The 19,062-nt window shown below is 42.9% G+C and overlaps 1 long non-coding RNA gene across 1 annotated transcript in view; it reads right to left on the bottom strand.

Annotated features, from left to right (window-relative positions):
* Positions 1 to 19,062, bottom strand: part of LOC107054033 — a 160,864-nt gene that overhangs the window by 98,217 nt on the left and 43,585 nt on the right. Inside the window, exon 2 of the long non-coding RNA XR_005862074.2 lies at positions 9,799 to 9,877. This is a non-coding gene — a long non-coding RNA (uncharacterized LOC107054033). The remainder of the gene's footprint in view (positions 1 to 9,798; positions 9,878 to 19,062) is intronic.

The raw sequence follows: 19,062 nt of genomic DNA, 5'->3' as shown, positions 1-19,062 counted from the left end.
AGCAACCAGAAGACCCATCTCCTTCTCTGCAGATCTCCTTTCCAGCAGGTCAGCCCTTAACCTGTACTGATGCGGGCAGTTATTCCTCTCCAGGTACAGGACTCTACACTCGTACTTGTTGAACCTCATCAGGTTCTACTCCACCCAACTCTTCAGGCCTCACTGAATGGCAGCACAGCTCCTGGTGAGCCAGCCACTCCTCCCAACTTCACATCAGCAAACTTGTTGAGGTTGCACTCTATCCCGTCCTCCAGGTCACTGATGATGTTGGACAAGACCAGACCCAGTACTGACCCCTGAGGAACACCACTAGCTACAGACCTACAGTATTCTTAAAATATGTATTACATCTATGTGCCATGCTTCTTCAAGGAATTCTCAGCTCCCATGGTACTTTCAAGCACCCCTTTGAATGAGGTCCATGGAACATTGCTCGTTTCACTGCACAGCTGAACAGATAGAGTCCCAAAGAGGTTAAGCCACTTGCCCAAGACTGCAAAGTGATTCACAGGCAGAGATGAAACCAAAAACCACAAAGCTCTTTTTCCCACACCCCTGCACACCACTTCTTTCAAACTGTTGGTGATGTGAATAACAACAGTTGCAAAGCTTTGCGTTGCAGACAACTCTGGTGATTCTTTTTTTTTAATCAAGAGCTTATTAAAATCTCGTTTTCCACTGCAGAAAAGGATTCTGAAATTTCATGTTACAGCAACATTTTCAGATAAATCCACATCCTTAATGCCAGGAAAATGTTCTATTTTTACAGCATACATAAGCATATTTTTTAAAGCAGCCATATATACACCGAATTACGTTGGGTCTGTTTCCTTCAGAGAGGAAGCCCCAAGTCATACTACTGCTATTATTCTTAAAAACGTGCAGCATGACACCCATGGAACCGTTGGTTCACCAATTACAACAGAATAAGTCTTACTGAAGGCACAGTGCTGTGAAGGCAAGAGCATGGCTTGCCTAATTGAGTTTTAGGTGCCAATTCCCTATCCCTGTGCCAGGGACAGAGCATCCCATGGCCAACAGGACCTGCTGCTCTCTGAGCCTGTGTGCCATGAGTGCACCACAGCACTGCTTTTTGTTGTAGGCATCTGTTGCCATGAAGTAAATCTCCCATTGATAGACATGGGATGTTTTTATTTTAGCTGTAATGGAAATACATGCACGTCTGAATCGATCCAGAAGTCAGATATCGAGAAAAGTGGCTTGTAACAATGACCGTACTCTCCTTTATCCTTGGCACGCTTGGAAGCAATCTTTCTGTTGCAGAATAATGTTGTGCATTCTTTGTTGCACATCAGTACAAGCACCAGGGATTCACCATGCTTCCATCCATCCCTTTATGAGTTTTGCACTATAGTTTTGCATTGGGATTTTGCCCCCGTGAATGTGGGGGTTGGAGCTCGATGATCTTTAAGGTCCCTTCCAACCTAAGCCATTCTATGCTTCTATGACCTTCCCACATCAAGACCACAAGTCCTGGCCCATCAGGCAGGTGATGACAAGAGCCTGGTGTCCATGGTGGTGGATGGAGATCCTGGAGCGTGCCCACAGCATGCAAGCATCAGTGAGGAGCAGAGGACAGGGCCAAAAAAAGCACAGGAACTGAGCAACTCCAAAGGGAAGGCCGCGTGCGGGTTGGCTCTGGCAGCACGGAGAGCCTTTCCGGCTCTTTGATTCCCAGTGCGTGGGGGAAGCGGGGCTTCACACAGCCCATGAAGAAGCTGCCCCTCATCGCTGCCAGCAATAGCTGCAGCCAGGCAGTTCTCCTCCCACCAGCCAGATGGAGAAAGAAAAGAGGGACGAAACATTTTTTTTAAGCGCTAAGCCTTGTATTTTGGCGAGCTGCTTCAGCTCTGGTTACTGTTCAAACCTAAGGAGGATTTTGTAGGACTGGCTTTGAGGAGGTGTGGGGCGGGACGGTTCACACACTTCATTTGGACCAGTGCTGGCCTCGCACCAGTTATAGCCACAGTGGTTGGCATCTGGGCAGCTGCAGGTGATGCAGCACTGATCTCCCAGATCCTCTTGGCCTCAGCAGATGGTTTCCCTGTCTCAGGGAGGTTTGCACGGCACAGAACATGCTCTGTTGTCCAAAGCAGACCTGGGTAGAAAGTTTCAGGTATAACCAACTCCTGGGCATGGAACGAAGTACAAATATTTGCTGTTGCCTTTTTTAAAATGGTTTCTTTTTTCCACCCAATTACACAGCCATGCTTGACTGATGTGGTGGCAGACAACGATGTGAGGCGGGGAAAGCAGGAAATCATAGAACCATAGAATCATGCAATGGCTTGGGTTGGAAGTGACCTTAAAGATCATCTAGTTCCAACCCCTGCTGAGGGCTGGTTGCCACCCAGCAGATCAGGCTGCCCATGGCCCCATCCAGCATGGCCTTGAATGCCTCCAGGGCGTTCAAAGCCCTTCTCCGGCATCCCTAGGTGCTCTGCTAGTTGAATAGATCTAGCTTGACAGACATGGGAATATTGCAGGCTGATGGCAGCTTGCTTCAACCAGAGAGTGTGAATGCCATTAAGTATTTCACAGCACAAAAAATCTGCCGTGGGCTTGGCAGAAATGTCCACGCGAGTCAAAAGAAGAAGAAATATATAAAATATCAGATTCCTACATCCAAATGAAGTGGGACAGAACACAGGAAGGGAAAAATTAAAGAATTAATGAACAACCTGTAGTTAACGGTTCTTACATTAAGAGGTATCAGGGCCATAATTTTCCCCCAGAGACTCAGTCTCAACTGGACACAACGTGGTGCATGCAGGGAAGCTGAAGGAAAGGCAGGACACCCAGCATCCCAAGCCAAAGTCCTCATGCACCTACATTCCAGCTATTGTACAACGGGAAGGCAAATCTTAGGGTAAATGAGGCAGGAGGGTCCTTCCAACCAGGCAGATGCTCCAAGTTACCATTGCATTTGCTTTTATGACAGCTTTTGGATTCATTTTATTTTACAAATAATCATGGCTGGTTGCCCAGCTTTGAACGTTGGTCGGGTGGTGTCCTGCATTTCAGCAGAAGCCTTGCACTTAGTGGTGTCCAACTAAAACATGTAATGTGGTCAGAAATGTGTTTCTCCTTGTTCAAAGAGGAGCAGCAGAGGAAACTTGGAGGAGGTTCTGCTCTCTTTTTCCCCTCACTATTGGATGGCTCAAAAAATGAAAGAGAATCTGTTTCTGTGTGAGTGTATCCCCTTGGACTATTTTTGAAACACATTATCTAGAGCTGTGCAAAGAATGATCCTATTTTTATTTTTTTTTTTAATTTAGCTGCCAAACCAGGAAAAAAAATTGAAAAAACCATTCATTTCAGATTGGCTGATCTCTTTCATATGAGTATAAATTAACAATTCTGCTAAGATTTTCAGATTTGGGTTGCTATTTTCATAGTATTTAAGAAAAAGAAAATTGAAGTCACTTCTTTCAGGCAAAAAAAAATAAATGCCATCTCCAAATTAAAGGGGGAACAAAATATGTTTAAAAAAATAAAAACAAATAAGTACAAAACAAATAAGTAGCAGTTATTCCGTTTTCTCCCTGGCCTGCAGGTGAAACTATCTGGAAGCATCCAGCATTCAAGGCTGGTAGAGAAGCTCCAACAAAATCTCACTAGCTTGGAATTAAAAAAAAGCAAACTTGACCTGAATGCAAAACCCTTCAGAAATACAATTTCCTTCTTGGGGCACACACAAATCAGGCACAGATGCAGCAATGTCTCCTCGCCTTCCAGGTGGGGAGCAGCAACTGGTTGCAATGCATTTTCCTAGCTCACCTAAATTGCAAAGTCTGATACTTAAGTCTTTGTGTATCTGCAAGATGACCAAATACCATCTGCCTCTCTTGGAGTTATTTTTCTTGTTGTCCAAACAGGAAAAATAGAATGGATGCTTCTAATATTCTTAAAATCAAATAATTCTGAACCACTACCAGCTCACCCAATGAGGATTTCTTGGAAGTTAACAACATAAGCAATGACTCAGCTACCTCCTAGTTTTCTCTGAAGACGTCACAGCCCATAATGAACTGCTCTGTATAATTTCCTCTAGGGTGCTTAGGAGGAAGGGCGCTTCCTTCTGGCATTTTAAAGGTGCCAGAATAGGATTTGGGGAAGTGAGGTTGGTTTGTGATGCTGCCCAGTCACTGCAGCTCCAGTGATCAGGGATTGGGCTTGAGGGATGACAGCACAAGAGGCTGTTCTCCAAATTGTCCCTATTTATTCAACAGTGTCCAGGCCCCCAACAGTGTACCAATGATCTGAAACATCCTCCACTTGGGTGAGGTTAGAGTTAAATCATTCTAACACATTTTTCCTGTCGGCAGTTGCATGCAGCCAGAAATGGATATCTAAAGAGAGTGCACATGAAGAGACTAACCACAATTGGTGTTAATTTGGAAGTGTTAGGTTTGAGGGTCCATGAAATTAAAGTTCCCTGAATAGATCTCAGTTGTGGCACCAAGTCAATGCAGAGTTTGTGCCGAGTGTGTGAACTGGAGGGATTTGAGCTAAGGATCCTGATGACACTGAGACACCAAAGAACACATAAATGGCCACGGAAAAAAAAATCCTCCTCTTTTTCCACATTATTTCAGTATGTATCTTAATGGAATTTTGGATGAAATTCAGCTAATGCTTGGAAAGGTTTGGACTGTTTTACTCTCTTAACCATATGTCTGTACTGCAGTCATTCCCTGCTAGATTTAAGGTATCTACAAACCAGTAATGGAGTCTAATCATGTGTATCAAGAAAGGGACAAACCCAGCAGTGTGTGACCAACACAATAATGTTTCTTTCATTTTTCTCTAATTTCCTGGTATGCTAATATGATTATTGGCCCCAGGCACAGTCTTTATTTTAAGGAGAGCTTGGAGTGGGTCACACATTCCTCTTCCTCTCATTGAGAAAACATTTATGCTTATTTTATGGTTGGGTAGCTGCTCAAATGCCCATGCAATTCGAGGGGTGCTGGCAAGTTGGAAAAGGAAGCCCAAACAAAGTCTCCTGAGGGTAAGCATGACACTTTGTCCAAGAATACATCGGGAAGATTCAGTGGAGCACCTGACAAATTGCCAAGCCAGGTGGACAGAAGTTGGTGCAGCCCTGGGTAACCACCTCCAACCCTCAGTGTCCTACAGAGGTTGCTGCTACAACCCCAGCACTGGCCATGGCTGTGCAAATGGGCATGGAAGGGTCAAGGTGGGCAGCTCCCACTTAACCCACGGTGCCTTTTCTATTTGGAGAAGAGAGGATCCTCTCAATGTCTTGTGCCTTCCTGGAGGATTCTGGTACATCCTTCCTTTGCTTTAACTCTCCTTTTCAATTTACAATAAGCTACGATTACTATTATTATTATTAAAATAACATTTGATCAGCCCAGGGAGGCATGTTACAAGGAGCTGGCAACATCCCGAAACTCACACAACCTTTTACCCTCTCATCTGTGCATTTTCACCAGCTGAATAAGAAGTGAGGGGAAATACTCACACAATTGCAAGTTTCTATGAATGGAATGATGGTGGATACCCACGCTACTGGGTCCTGTGCCAGATAGCTGAGGCATAGCATGGTGAGTCCCGCTCATCCACACAGTGCATGGCACTTCGTCATCTCAGCCCTTTCCCTCTAATAAGGGGTTGTGATTTAGTAGTGTAGTTTGGTCTCCATTTATAAACAGAACACATTGCAATGTGAAAATCTGGTTGTAATCTTCCCGCGTGATTTCTAGGGGCAAGGCACTTCAGTACTAAGCAAAGGGAATGGGAGAAATATTTCTGTTGGGTCATGTCCTTCTGTTAAACACCACTGACAGAGGCAGCTCAGTGGTGTCTTCGTGCTACTGGTGGCACTGTGCTGGGGAGGACCTGAGCTCTGCTGCTTTGGGGTCAGTGGCAGCATCACTGCATCCGAGTTTCAACAAAAGGACCTACAGACTGTTTTGCTACTCCACACAGAGCAGCTGCTATCTGCACTGCAAAAGATCCTGCTCCACACAGTTACTTTTATTAATTTTGTCAAAAAAAAAAAAAGCAAACCTCAATAAAGAAAACAAACTTGACAGTTATCCTCAACATCTGTAGGTTCTACATCCCCTGATTGCTCTCTCATTGCCACTGTTCTGATAACTGAGTACTTGGGGTCATGGGTTATCAGATACCTTCACCAAGTCACTGCTGGCCTTCACATGCACTGCCTCTGAGGATGGTGCCATGAGGATGCTCAGGCTTAATGCTGGACATGTTAGGAGGGAACCAAAATGCTTTCCACGTGAACGACCCCTGCATCAGCAGAATATGTGCTAGAAGACACATTTCAGAGCAACAGCTTTAGTTCAGGAGATAACAGAGGAGCAGCTTCCATCTGCAAAACACAGTGTAATCCATCTGCTCTCTTTGACATCTCTTTGCTGCCTTTTGCAAAACTTATTTCCCACTGCCTCTGCGCTTTCCAAATACACTGTGACTCATATTCTTCCCAGGTACAGCAAAGCTGTGAATTCCATTCAGACATTATAGCAGTTCTCCTATTTTGATGGTCTCCCACTTCAGTAGCTTTAGCAGGGTTTAATGAATGGAGTTCTTGGTGGGAAGAGTAAAACAGATGTTTTGTTTTCTTTTGTTTTCCTTTTCCAGCAAACAGTGAAGTTATTTCTACAGAATAACACCAGAAGAGTGCAAGATCCTGCCAAATCTCAGAGCACTAACCTGCAGCCTTAGCAGCGTGTGCATTTCCATTTAACCCACCAGCAGCCAGAACAATTAATATTTAGAGGAAACACGACTAAAACTGGCAGATTTAAAATGGATTCACCTTCCCCCACTGTAGCCATATAAGAAAATGTCTGCATGGTGGACAGCCAACTTGGGGTCCCTCATGACTGAGTGGAGAGGAAAAGGTGTATTTAAGTGTGAAGGCCACTGCAGGGTGAGGTGGTTGAGGTTCTGTAGGAGTCTACTTCTCTTTGCTCACTCTAAGGGTGCCTAGATCCTATTTTGACATCAGGGCACACACTGGGTCAGGTGAAACATGCTGTTTTCAGGTCACTGAGTAGGTTGTGTGCTGGAAAAAAGTCTTCTGCCTGATCAACCCAGATTTGGATGGAGCAAAGCATGCCAACTCTTCCAAACCATGGGGAATGACACAAGAACATAGTGGTATCTCTCCGTGATGAGTGGGGTGATAACATAAAACATGACAAAAAGAACAAAAAGAACAATGTCTGAGCTTTGGTAGGAATGAAATATAATAAAGCTCAGTAAGTCATTGCCTTTCTTGGTAAAGTACCGTGTGCAACTATAAATTGTCTGTGTGATTATACAGGTGACAGAAGATGTATTGGTCTCTGATCGCCAAACTGATTTAATGCATGAATCTGTAACAACATTGTTTGTTTAAATTTATGACACCGGGCTGGAATGAAGCCTCTCTGATGTTTAAGATGTGATTTTACTTGCTGTAAGTACACTCCTTTGTTCTACGCCTGCACTCCTTCACTACCAAACCCTCCAAATAGGTCTAAACCAAAGAAATTTGAGTTAGAATCAGGGCTTCCTAATCTAATTTTAAGCATCTATTTAATATCTCCTTGGAGGACCAAATACTGATGATTTCTCCATTTTAACATCTTTGCTTTAGCATGTAACAAAGCTGAAATTACATTTCCTATCAGAGCAGTAGTAGCTGCTACCCGGATGTCAGGTGATGGTGAGAGAAAGAGAAGGGGCTTTGTTCTTTAGGAACACAAAGGGGATACCACAGTGCTGCAGAGAGGAAGTGGCCACCCCATAAAACGTCTGGGCTCCCTTCGCCTTGCTGGCTTCTCTCTGCAAATGGAGGAAAGAGCCCTTCTTTGCAACTGGGCTCACGTTTCTTTTTCATCAGAAGAATTTAAATGAAAATGCAGGGCTTACCACCCAGAATAGGTGCACATTTAAGCTCTTCATTCAAGTAAGCAGTCTTCTCAGGTTTCCAAAGGCCCAGAGGCAGCTCAGCTTTACTCTTAGAAAAGGGCCACTTTTTCAAGCAAAATTGCTTCAAATCCCCCTCTTAACCACCACTTATTTCAAAGCTTAAAAAGATAGGCAAAGCTTCTTGGATAAACCAAGCAACCAAACTATATTCCTTAACAGGGAAGACCCTGATATTGAGTTATATCTTGCCAAACAGCAGTCAGTCTTGGAGGTCGTGGGCTAAATGAACAAGGATTTCCATGGAAAATGACCTAGGATCCTTCTCTCCCTGAGCTTTCTGTAGAGCTGTCCATTGGAAGACATACTGCTGGGAAAATACTGCAAAGGCAGTTCCCAGGAATACTCACTTTAATGCCTTACTGAATGTTCTGTAGCTGTGCTTACGTTCATTTTAAGTTTCTCTTTCCAGTAACGAACCCATTTACTGACAAGAACAATTATAGAAGCAAAAAAAAAAAAAAAAAAAAAAAAGGGAAGAAATTATATAATGCAAATATTCACATTGGAAACTTGGCACAAAAGGATATGTTCCTTTGATCATGGAATAAAGTTGTACTACTCTCTCCTGTAAATCTAATAGCTAATAAAGAGGGGATGGCATTGATTTCTTTGATGTTATTTGCATCTTACGAAGAGATCTTTAGGGGCAGGGGTATGGTTGGACTAGATGATCTTAGTGGTCTTTTCCAACCATAATGATTCTATGACTATAGGTACCAGCCATGCTCTGTGAGACCACCACAGCTGGAAGTAAACACACACAGGCAGCAGTGCACAGCTATGCTGAATGCAAAGGGGTGGGGGCTTTGATCCAACTGAAAGCTGGTTAATCAACACTGTGCTCTCTAATGCGCTAGTAGAGTTCTGCTCCTACATAAGAACTCCTGCATAGTCAGTATGTCTCTGCTGATTCAAATGGAAATAAAGCTATTTGTGGTCATTTTGATTATTCACCTGAATAGGAAAGAAAATATCCCACTAAACCAACCAAAAAAAGCCAGAAGCGCAATCCAATTATAACAATCATCACAAAGAATAAAACCTAAGACTTCAACACCTCAGAAATACTCTTAAAGGTGATCCAGATTTATATCTTTTTTAATATGGACACAGTGGTGACCCCTCAAAAAAGTAAAAAAATAATTAAATTTGTACAGAGCTAGGATACCAGAAAATCTGTGCTGTCTGTGCACTGCATTTGTGTTCTGATATGATTGTGTTTGTGTTCATTGGGTTGACAGCTGAACTTGATCTTAGTGGTCTTTCCAACCTTAATGATTCTACGATTCTGTGAACTCACTGATGGGAAGCACATCAGGCTGTTCAGCACTAGAAGTGGCCCCGATCTCAGTTCCAAGCCCCAAGCTGTGGGATTTGGCAGCAGGGTTCTTGGCTTTGTGCAAACAGATGGTGATGGAGGAGAGCAGTGGTTGAGAGGGAAGATAAGTAACTATTCTGTAGAGCAGTTTAAGTTTTCTTCCTTTTCCTATTTCAAAAGTGATTATCTTAGGTGCAACAAAGTGAAAAGAGGTTAAATCCACTCATTTCAAAGGGCACTTTTGCAAAGATACTGAAGAAAACATATCAGCAATTTACGAGCTCCACTTCTTACTAATAGCCAACTATTTTCGTGTAAGATTCATGAAATACTGGGATTTTTTCAAGTGCTTTACTCTAAGATACAGAGAGGAAAATAATCTTTTAGATTAATAGACTTCCTCTTCAAATATTTATGCCTGACCTGAAAATCTGCCAGCATTTTCTCCTGTAACAGATGATCAGCTACTTTTCTTCAGTTCTTACCTTATCTTTCTGCTGAGCCGGGGGCATAAGAGGTGGTGGTGTGCAGTGGTTTGTCATGCTGCAGCAGCAGAAGGCCAAGCTAAAGGGAAAGGAAAATACTTTTGTGCCAAACTGAAGGTATTCACTGCCCACCTTCCATTTTCCAAACCCAGCAGCCCAGGGTGCAATTGCTCTCCTGCTATTCCCCATCCAGAACCTCCCAGTTTCTGAGCTGAGCAGCAATGGGAAAATCATAGAAGTGGTTTTCCAGTTTTTTTCTCTTTTGTACCGTAGAGCTGGTAATTCTGAGGAATCTTAGACTTTAACCTTTTCACCTCCATCAGATGGTTTTTAACCACTTTACAATGCTCTCAGAATGCAAAAGACACAATCCTGAATAGGAAATAGTGCATGATCCCACTGTTTGCTCCAAAGGGAACTCCATGCACAATGCAGAAAACCCGTGCATCTTTTTAGCACTACTGAATTTCCTCAGACTTCCTCAGGATTACCTGAGACTCCAGCAATCTTTTACCTCCCCCATCTCCTCCACAACGTTGTGTTTGCCTCCAGAGTTTGGGGTTCTGTGGCGGAGAAGTCTTCAGGAGCGGAGTTGGTTTCCCTCAAAGAAACCAAGAGCTCAGAGGCTGATGGGGATGGCTACATTTCTCTTCAACATTTGGGTAAACTCTGATTCAACTTATTATTTTTTTTTTTTTAGCATTTTTACAATGTAATTATTTGGAAAACAGAACAATGTACAGTACCAAGAACATTTGAAAACAGAGATTGAGCAATAAGAACATTATAGGACTTGATTTCAAAGGAATGCATGCAGCAATTATTCCAGGCTGCATTAAATTACAAAATTGAGAAAAGCTGTGACCTAGATATTTCTTCTCCTGAAATATTTTTCATTTCAAGAGCCTTCTTTTTTCTTTTTTCTTCATGGCCCATTTTGTAATGAAAGGAGCATTATTTTGTTGGTAAGGTTTTTATCTTCCCAAACCCATTATGCTATATTAACAGGTTGCAGGGGATAACTAAACACAACAGAGACATACGTAGTCCCAACAGAGCAGACCAACAGATTTTGAAACAAAGATACTGTGCAAACCACTGGAAGTTATACAAAACAGACAGGAGAGCTATTTAAGAGAGGAAACCTGATACGAATCCAGGGCTGGAATTGAAAGGCTGAAAAGCTCAAAGAGCAAAACTCAAACATAAAATGTTATCTGTGCAGGAGGGGATTAGTTATGAGCTGAATTATATTAAAACACAACCTACGTTAAGGAAAAGTTATGATACACATCTTTTATGCATAGGAAAAATACAGCCACTTTTCATGGATTCAGTACTAGAAAAGCAGTATCGTACACAACAAATAGAATAGCTTCACACTGAGTGCAGTGAATGGACTTCCTCGTGTAATTGAATGCTTCAGGACAGGAGAAGGGACAGGCAGAACTGAGGATCCTGCCAGGAGCGCTCAGAACAGTGTGTAAAACTGAATGAAAAACACCAAACGCGAGGACATTGTAATTGGAATAATTGCTCTGATTCACGGTCATGATTGGATGGGAAAACTATATGGTAATATATTGTTTAAATCTGCTCCCAAATAGTGTTTACCAACTTAGGCTGTGGAAGCATTGCAGGATTCAAGGCCACTGCCTTGAAGATTTCAATGAATGGTTATTTACCAAAATGTTACTACAATAACCTCTACACACAAACTGCTTTATCTGATTCATCACTTACCATTAATAGTTCTCTTCCAAGTTCTCCTGCATCCTGTTAGAAAATGTTTGCAAACGTTTAATTGCATCATCATGGGTCTAAAGCTATTTTCCTTGGGACTTTATTACCCCTTTGAAGTATCAGCCTGAAGAAACACTGCTCTTCACATCACGCCTAGCCAGACCAGGGTCCAGCAGAAATACTGCTGTGCAATTTAGATGAAGACATTCAGATGGGCTCCAATAGAGGCTTCAAGGCAGGCCACCAGTGCTCCCTTCCCAGAGCTAGATGTGATCTTGGCCATTACCTCAGTGAACTCGGGGCATGAGCTCACTGCAGATTCTACCCTGCCCACCTCTGAGGTACACGTGGAAGAGTGAGCTGCTCAAGAGCTAATTCCCAAAATTCTGGGAAGGATGAGAAGGATGCTGCTGATGGAACCCTAATATTTCTAAGACTTATCAGCCTCATGCCCAACAGTGAGAGGATATCTGTGTGCCATTGAGATGCATGTGACGTGCCGGGCTCAGACAGAACGTGGCAACATCACTGCATGGCAAATGGGAATCTGTTGCAACTTTCACTGAAGGGAAAACCAATCCGACTATGGAGTCCATTTCCTGAGATCAGAACATCTGAGTTCTGAGTCCTCAGCTTCCCCAGAGATTGACAGGAATAGGTAGGAAATGTTTTCCTACATCCTGAATAATCACTTTGCCCACTCAAAATAGATTTTCAATACAAATATGTCCTACATGGACTGAAAGTACTTACATTTGAATGAGCTATTCATGTCTATTAAGTCAGACAAATGATTGAAATTTAACATTAAAAGCGCAGCTCCACACCTTGTACCATTTATTGACAGGAAATTAGGAACAATTAGATCTCTGTAAAGCACAGCAAAACCATGATTGCCAAAGGTCAGACTTCAGGAAAACCCTGCAGAAAGCTCAACAGCAGAACGTCTGTCCAGGTACGTTTCTTTCCACTTATTTTGTACACATGGTTTCAGCAACAATCAGGTAAAATGGACAAAACCAGATTTCCCCCACCAGCTGTAATAAATGTGATCCATTTTTCTCCCCTGCTGCTATAAACAAGCAGAAACGTTGCATAGAGCAGACACTCTCTGGTCTTTTATGGGCATTATTGTGCTCTGGAACGGAAAGAGGACTGGCAAAGGTTGCTTGCAAGTACAGGAATGAAAGCAGGAGAATTAATTTTCCGCAAGTTGCTATGTGTATTTCTTGAGTTTTAATATGTGTGCATACAGAAAGCTCACAATGAAACACCTTTTGTAAATATTGTAAGCCTTTGCCTGGAATTCTGGCAATGAGCTGCCAGCAGATAAACTTTTGCTGTTACCTTATGTAAATGGATAGCCTTGAAAACACACACGCACGCACAAAACAGTAAAAATTCACAATTCCTCTTTCAAAATGGACTGAATTTCTGATTTCTAATAAGTTTATGCATGCTAGGTTAAAAATAAAGATTTTTTTGCTGAACGTTATTCCCCACTCAATCCAATTTTGAATAATTTTTAGTTTGGGTTCTGAGGATTTTCAGTTCTCAAACACGTACTGACATTGAGAGTAGATTAGATAAGCAGAAAGATGGATAGATAGATAGATGGATGGATAGATTCAGTTTTTCCCTCTAACCTCCAGTTCTGTCTATCACTTGAGCCAAACAACATACACCAAAGCATAGAGGATCATTCTCCTGATACTCCCAGCTGTGGCCAGAAGAAATTGTGCCTGAAATTGTGTGAGAAAATTTTCAGACAAATGAGCTTTGGCTAGCTCAGCTGTGAATGTCTGGATGCTTATTTAAAGTGAAGCGACCCCAAACTGCAAAGCACTGGATGTTCACTCGTCACTGATGTTTAATAGTCACTCTGAGACAGGGTGAAATAGCCAAGAAAGGGTTATGGGTTCCTTGTTTGCACAGAGAATTTAAGACAGGAAAAGGGAAAAGCACAGTCTCTGGTGTTTGTAGGCCATTCTGGTTAGAGAAATCGCTTTTCTTCGGTGTCATGCTGGAGTTTTGATATCTTGACAATAGCCTGTGCCCAAACGGAGAGAGCAGTGGCAGCTATCATGGTGGGTTGGTGTTTTCTTGGGCAACTCAACATGCACCATTGTGGTCTGGCCCTGCTCCTTCTCCATGCATGGAAAAGTGGTGCCTCATGGACGAGGAGGTTGAATAAGAGATCTCTCCATATCCAATGGGACAGGTGGGACAATCCCACTCCATTTCCTCTGCCACCCCTTTGTCCCCAAGGTGCTTCCTCCTCTACATGTTGGACTACCATCATGCAGCCATGAGCAAGGCTGAAGGGGCAGATACAGCCTTTGAGCAGTTCTCTAGGAAAAGCTGATTTGGGGGGTGATGGAGGGTCAGAGCGATGGAGGACAAGGAGAATTTGTGGTCTGGGAAGGCAGAGAACCTTTTCTGATTCTGGTCCCTCAGCCAAATGCAGCTGAGATAAGTATGTCCTTTTACAAGCAATTATTTTAAAGTGTGCCCAGAGGACACAATAGTCAGCCTTTATTGGATATGTAATACACACTGTGACAGTATATGGTGCTATTGCAGGCCAAAATTACAATTCTGGGACATTTCAGCCTGCAGCTGCTCAGTAAAACAAAGGAAATACCCCCAAAAGAAAGAAAAAGGGAGGAGGGTTAATAAGCTTTTAAGCAGAATTCAAAACATAGATTATATAACTTCCTTCATTTTGGAGCTTTTCTGTGCCTTTAGGGGCAGCTGGCGGAAATATGAAAGAACATCTTCCCTAGAGTTTTCCGTGGTGAGAGCTGGGGGAAGGAGCCCCCACCTTTGAATGATCCAAGGTGGGGAAAGTGGAAGGGGGTCCCCAGAGAGACCAGAGCTGGTGGTTGCCCTTGCATGATAATATCAGGACTGCAGCATCTCTGTCCATTCCTCTGGGTAGATCTCCAGGCACATTGAGCCACAACTTAATCTTACACGTTCATTAACACGTAGTTGGCCATTGAGCCAGAGGAGAAGCTTCCAGCAGATTAAGCCTCTTACTCTCTGGGGCAGATGAAAGTTGTCTTTTGGGAGAGGTTTGCAGTCAGACCTGGAAGTCAAGTGGAACAAGACAGTGCTCTGGGAACAGAGAGAGGCAGCTAAGGACACAAGCTGTGGGAGATCTGTCCCACCACAGGAGCCACAGAGCAGATTTGCTCTTTCATGGTGCTTATTTCCTTCATGCCACTGACCTTAACCTGTTTAGGAACTGACGTATTGTTCTGTGCTCTAAATCATTTCCCATGAATAACTTTTTGTTAGTTCACTTTCTGTTCAAGAAGTTATTTTGGTTTTGTTGCTATATTCCAGAAATGAGGCTGTTTCCCATCTAGAACAGAGAGCATGCAGATCTTGGCAGGGCAACCTCAAGACAAATTAGGATCTGACCAAGCACTCCTGCAAACAGAGAGATCAACACAATGGGCCACCGGAGTGTGTGACAGAGATCTCAGATAAGGCATACAAAATCTAATAAGAAAAACAGTGAAGCACAGAGGGGGGATTTTTAGGCACCCTTGCATGCTCTGGGCATGCTCTTTTGCAACTTGCACGATGTATAGTATTAATACAGACTCAAGAAGCAATATCGCTGTCAACCACTATCCAAGTTTAACACAAACTCTCTTTGGCTCCCCAGTTCTAGCAACTTTGTCAACATTTGATCTCCTTTGACATCGGAGTTGGCTTCCGTCTCTACATCATTTTCTCTAGACTCGATGTTTACGTCAGACTTACCCAGATTGGCACCATTTGCTTGGCAACCTTTTTGCGTGTACACGTGCATGCTCTTTGCAGCTTTGTTTACACAGTTTCCCACTGAGTTTGTAACCAAAAATAAGCACAGAATTAAATGTGAGCAATACCCAGTGGGACATTTAATGCATTTTATAGGGTTTGCCTCTGAAGCAAAGGATATGAACTGATTGTCAGTAATTTACAAAGTCCCCAAATCAAATCCAGATCATCAGACGACAGTGATTGTTTGGGTGAGCTAAATTTCTTCTGCTTTTCACCATTGGAACAATTACCAAAACCTCAGTCATGTTCAATATGTAAAATGGTAGCAAAACCCAAGCCTCAAAGAATATGTCAATACAAGGTTTTCTATATACACATATTCTAGCCTGGGGCTAGCTGGAGTCATGAAGAGCTGTAGAGTTCAGTGGCCTTTGGATAAAAGCTATAATGATGGAGGAGTTCAATTGTTCATGATAACTGGAAGCTGTTCTTCCATCTAGGAATCAGCACCTAAAGTTTAGTTTCTTCTTCAAATGCTGAGGAAATGTCATTTTTAATGAGAGGACATACAGAGTCTTGGGTTTGAATGCCAGAAATCATTGTTATAAGTACCCAGTTGCCCTCCTGCAGAAGTCCTGACTGTAATAATTAATTCCAAGGGCACCCACTACTTCAGGCAGGTTTCTTCCTCTATTATCACTTTTTTTTTTTGTCCTGAGCAAAAAGAACAAATAATTCATCATAACCATAAAACCAATACTTGGTCAACATCACTATCCAGGTCTTTAAAAGAGGAAGCAATGCGAACATTTAGGGTATAACTAAAGCTCAGCCAGAGAGCAAATGAGTTCATGGGAAACTGCAGTGTTTTCTTTCGCTCAAAAGCTCCCAAAACTTTGCATTTTGTTCTCATTTGTGTTAATACCAATTGCTCTAATCAAGTTAACTATCAAGATATTGTGTAGTCCTGGATTCTTCTTTCTTCTAAGTGTCCCTTACTGGTCATGTTCCCACGACACACGTTGGCTGCTGCTTGGCTGTTCACAGTTGAAAATGGGACTTCACAAAAGGACTACGATGAACGTTTTTTTCCAGGCAGAAAGGAACAGCACAGAGAAGAGAGGCAAGAAGGTTTTCTGCTGCATTCAGTACTGCTTTGAATTGATTTTGCTCTTAAGAGACAGGAAAGATGTAGAATACTTTGATTTGTTTAGCAGAACAGTTGTTTTTGATGGACTGAGCCTTCTAAAATCACACCAAATGCTTAAAAAGGGAGGGCTTGCAGCAGCGCCCCATCGTTTGGAAGAAGTCTTGTGCTGCTCTATAGAGGTTCTATTGATTTTCTCAGATTCATTTGTTGTTCTAGCCATCAGATCCATGTGACCTCCCCAGCTGATGGCAGATCTCCAGCAAGACAGCTTGAATGGCACACAAAAGTAACGTGTGTATTCCTGGCTGCAGAAAAGCAGCTCCTGAGCCAATATAATAAGTACAGAACACAGCTGAGCTGATACAGAACAACGTGTGGATGTCAATTTTCAGCCAATAGTGAGGTGTCGGGACACAATTGTTTGGCAAGCCCTTTGCCCTTTATGTGTCCAAAATGGCGTGTCAATGCCTTTGTACAGGGGACGGCGCTGGATGTTACAGGAGGCACTCCTTGTTGCTTTACGTTAGCGCCAAAAAACTGCTAAACCTTCAGAAATTAGAAGTGAATCACAGGTCATTTCTATTGCAAAATCTCAAGTGATAACCCTTGATCATTCAGATCTCCTATTTCACATGTAATCTCATCTTACGAGCTGTGGTGTGATATTCCACTTATGTCTATGGAGTAAGAAGCGATGACTCACACCTTTTCCCAGTGGTTGCATGGACAGCCCTTCCTATGGAGCACTGTGATATATATCTGATTATGATGATAAGAGGTTCATGGCTATGTTTTAGCTCATTGTGTAATTTCCAGACCATATTCTGGAAATAAGTAGAAATCCCAGCTTGTCCAGTTGGTCATAAAATGAAGCACATTATGAGCATCAGTGGAAAACGTACAGGCTAAGCTTGTTAGAAGTATAAACTTACAAACCTACAAAGGAAATACAATGTCAAAATTAATGTGCAGGCCCTGGAGAAAACCTTGCTGGTGTCAAGGTATGCAAAATAACTGAATACATTTACCTGGGTCCTTGCACAATCTAACATCTAATTAGAGGCCTGAGGCAGAGTATGTCAGTGCAGAGATGGTAATGTGGGGCTGGGGATGGGCTGCTGACCCTCACACTGCTGCTGAGTGCATGGATATGTTTCCATGGCACTCCACCATTTTCTTCACCAGCATTAATAAAGACCTAAAAGGAGGTCGGAAAATATTTTTTCCTGTAGAATCAGATGGGAAGCAGGTATGGTTGACAAGTGATTCTGCAATGGAAACCTGACAGCTGTTGCACACAGAAACCCCTTTCTATTCAATTGGCAGCTAATTTGAGGGAACAGAGGGGGTAAGGGGAAATGAGGAAACATGGTAGATTAAGCATTATGATTCCAGGAACGGCTATTCCCAGGTTGTCTATTTTAAGCCAGCCAGACTTCTCAGGAAGCCTTGACAGTTTCCAAGATGTTGTGAGCAGCCATCTCACAAAGCAAAGCATGGTGTCATTCTCATCCCACCATACTGCCAGACAACCTCTTCCAGAAACCTCCTGAAATTCCTGACACAGAAAAGTGACAAGTTTTCTTGAATAATGCCATGGCATTTGGACAACAACAGTCATCACAATGATCTCCTGAGCAATGAGCTCCGTGAGCTAATTAGAAGATGCCTGATGAGTTATTTCCTGGAATTCTTTCACTTTCCAACAGCTGTTGATGTTATTGTTTAACTCATTATTAGCTTCAAGCGTGCAGCATCAATGGGCTGTCTGGCCTCTGCTTGGATGGAAGTGCTTTTCCCTCTTGGGAGTTTTCAGCGTCCATCTCTGGCAAGAAAAGTGGATAGCTGTGATTTTAGCACCCTGTAAAACATCAGATTACAGCAAAAGTGTAAATCAAGGAAAAGTAAATCAAGGACAGTACTTCCCACGAGGAGTTCTTCACGTCGACAGTCAGCAGGACGGTCACTTCTGTGTAAAATTAGTTCTGGTAAAATAAACACACTCCCCAAACTTCCTGGGCTCTAATTCATCCCGCTAAACGTGATTAGCACTTGAGTCATTCAGAAAGCAAGACGTTCTCTGCGTTGTAAGGGCTTATTCACGAAGTCAGCTAAAAGTGATAGATACTGCACTAATTCAATCCAGAGAGGGAGGGAAAAAGGAGTTATGAAAACTTGGCTTAGGCCAGAGAGCAGAGAAGAAGTTAAAGGAAGAGCGGCATTTTTGAGGGAAAGGCAAATTGAAGGAATGAAGTTTTGAAATTCCTGTCTTTCCTGCCTCCCCTGCAAGCAGGAGGATCTAACGTCTGCTGGCTGCATGGGGAACAAAGCAGAGCTTGAAGTTAAAGCTTCACTGCTCCATATCTCAGCCTGAGCTTCACCTCTTGTGTGCGTAGAAGAGTTTCCAGTTTGCTCAAAGATTGAGTTTGGTTTGATAAAAAAAAGGGGGGGGGGGGGGGGGCTCTGAAGAAGCATGGGGTCACACTGGCACTCAGCAGTGGACCACCAGGATGTCAGAGGACAGAGGCTGAGCATCTCCTCACCGTGCTCATGGGAAAAGCAGAGCTCTGCGTGCTGGTTCTCACAGCACC

Source organism: Gallus gallus, chromosome 8 (genome assembly GCF_016699485.2).
Source record: "Gallus gallus isolate bGalGal1 chromosome 8, bGalGal1.mat.broiler.GRCg7b, whole genome shotgun sequence".
NCBI lineage: Eukaryota > Metazoa > Chordata > Aves > Galliformes > Phasianidae > Gallus > Gallus gallus.
Note: the sequence above shows the minus strand (reverse complement) of the source record. Positions and strands in the feature narration are given on the sequence as shown.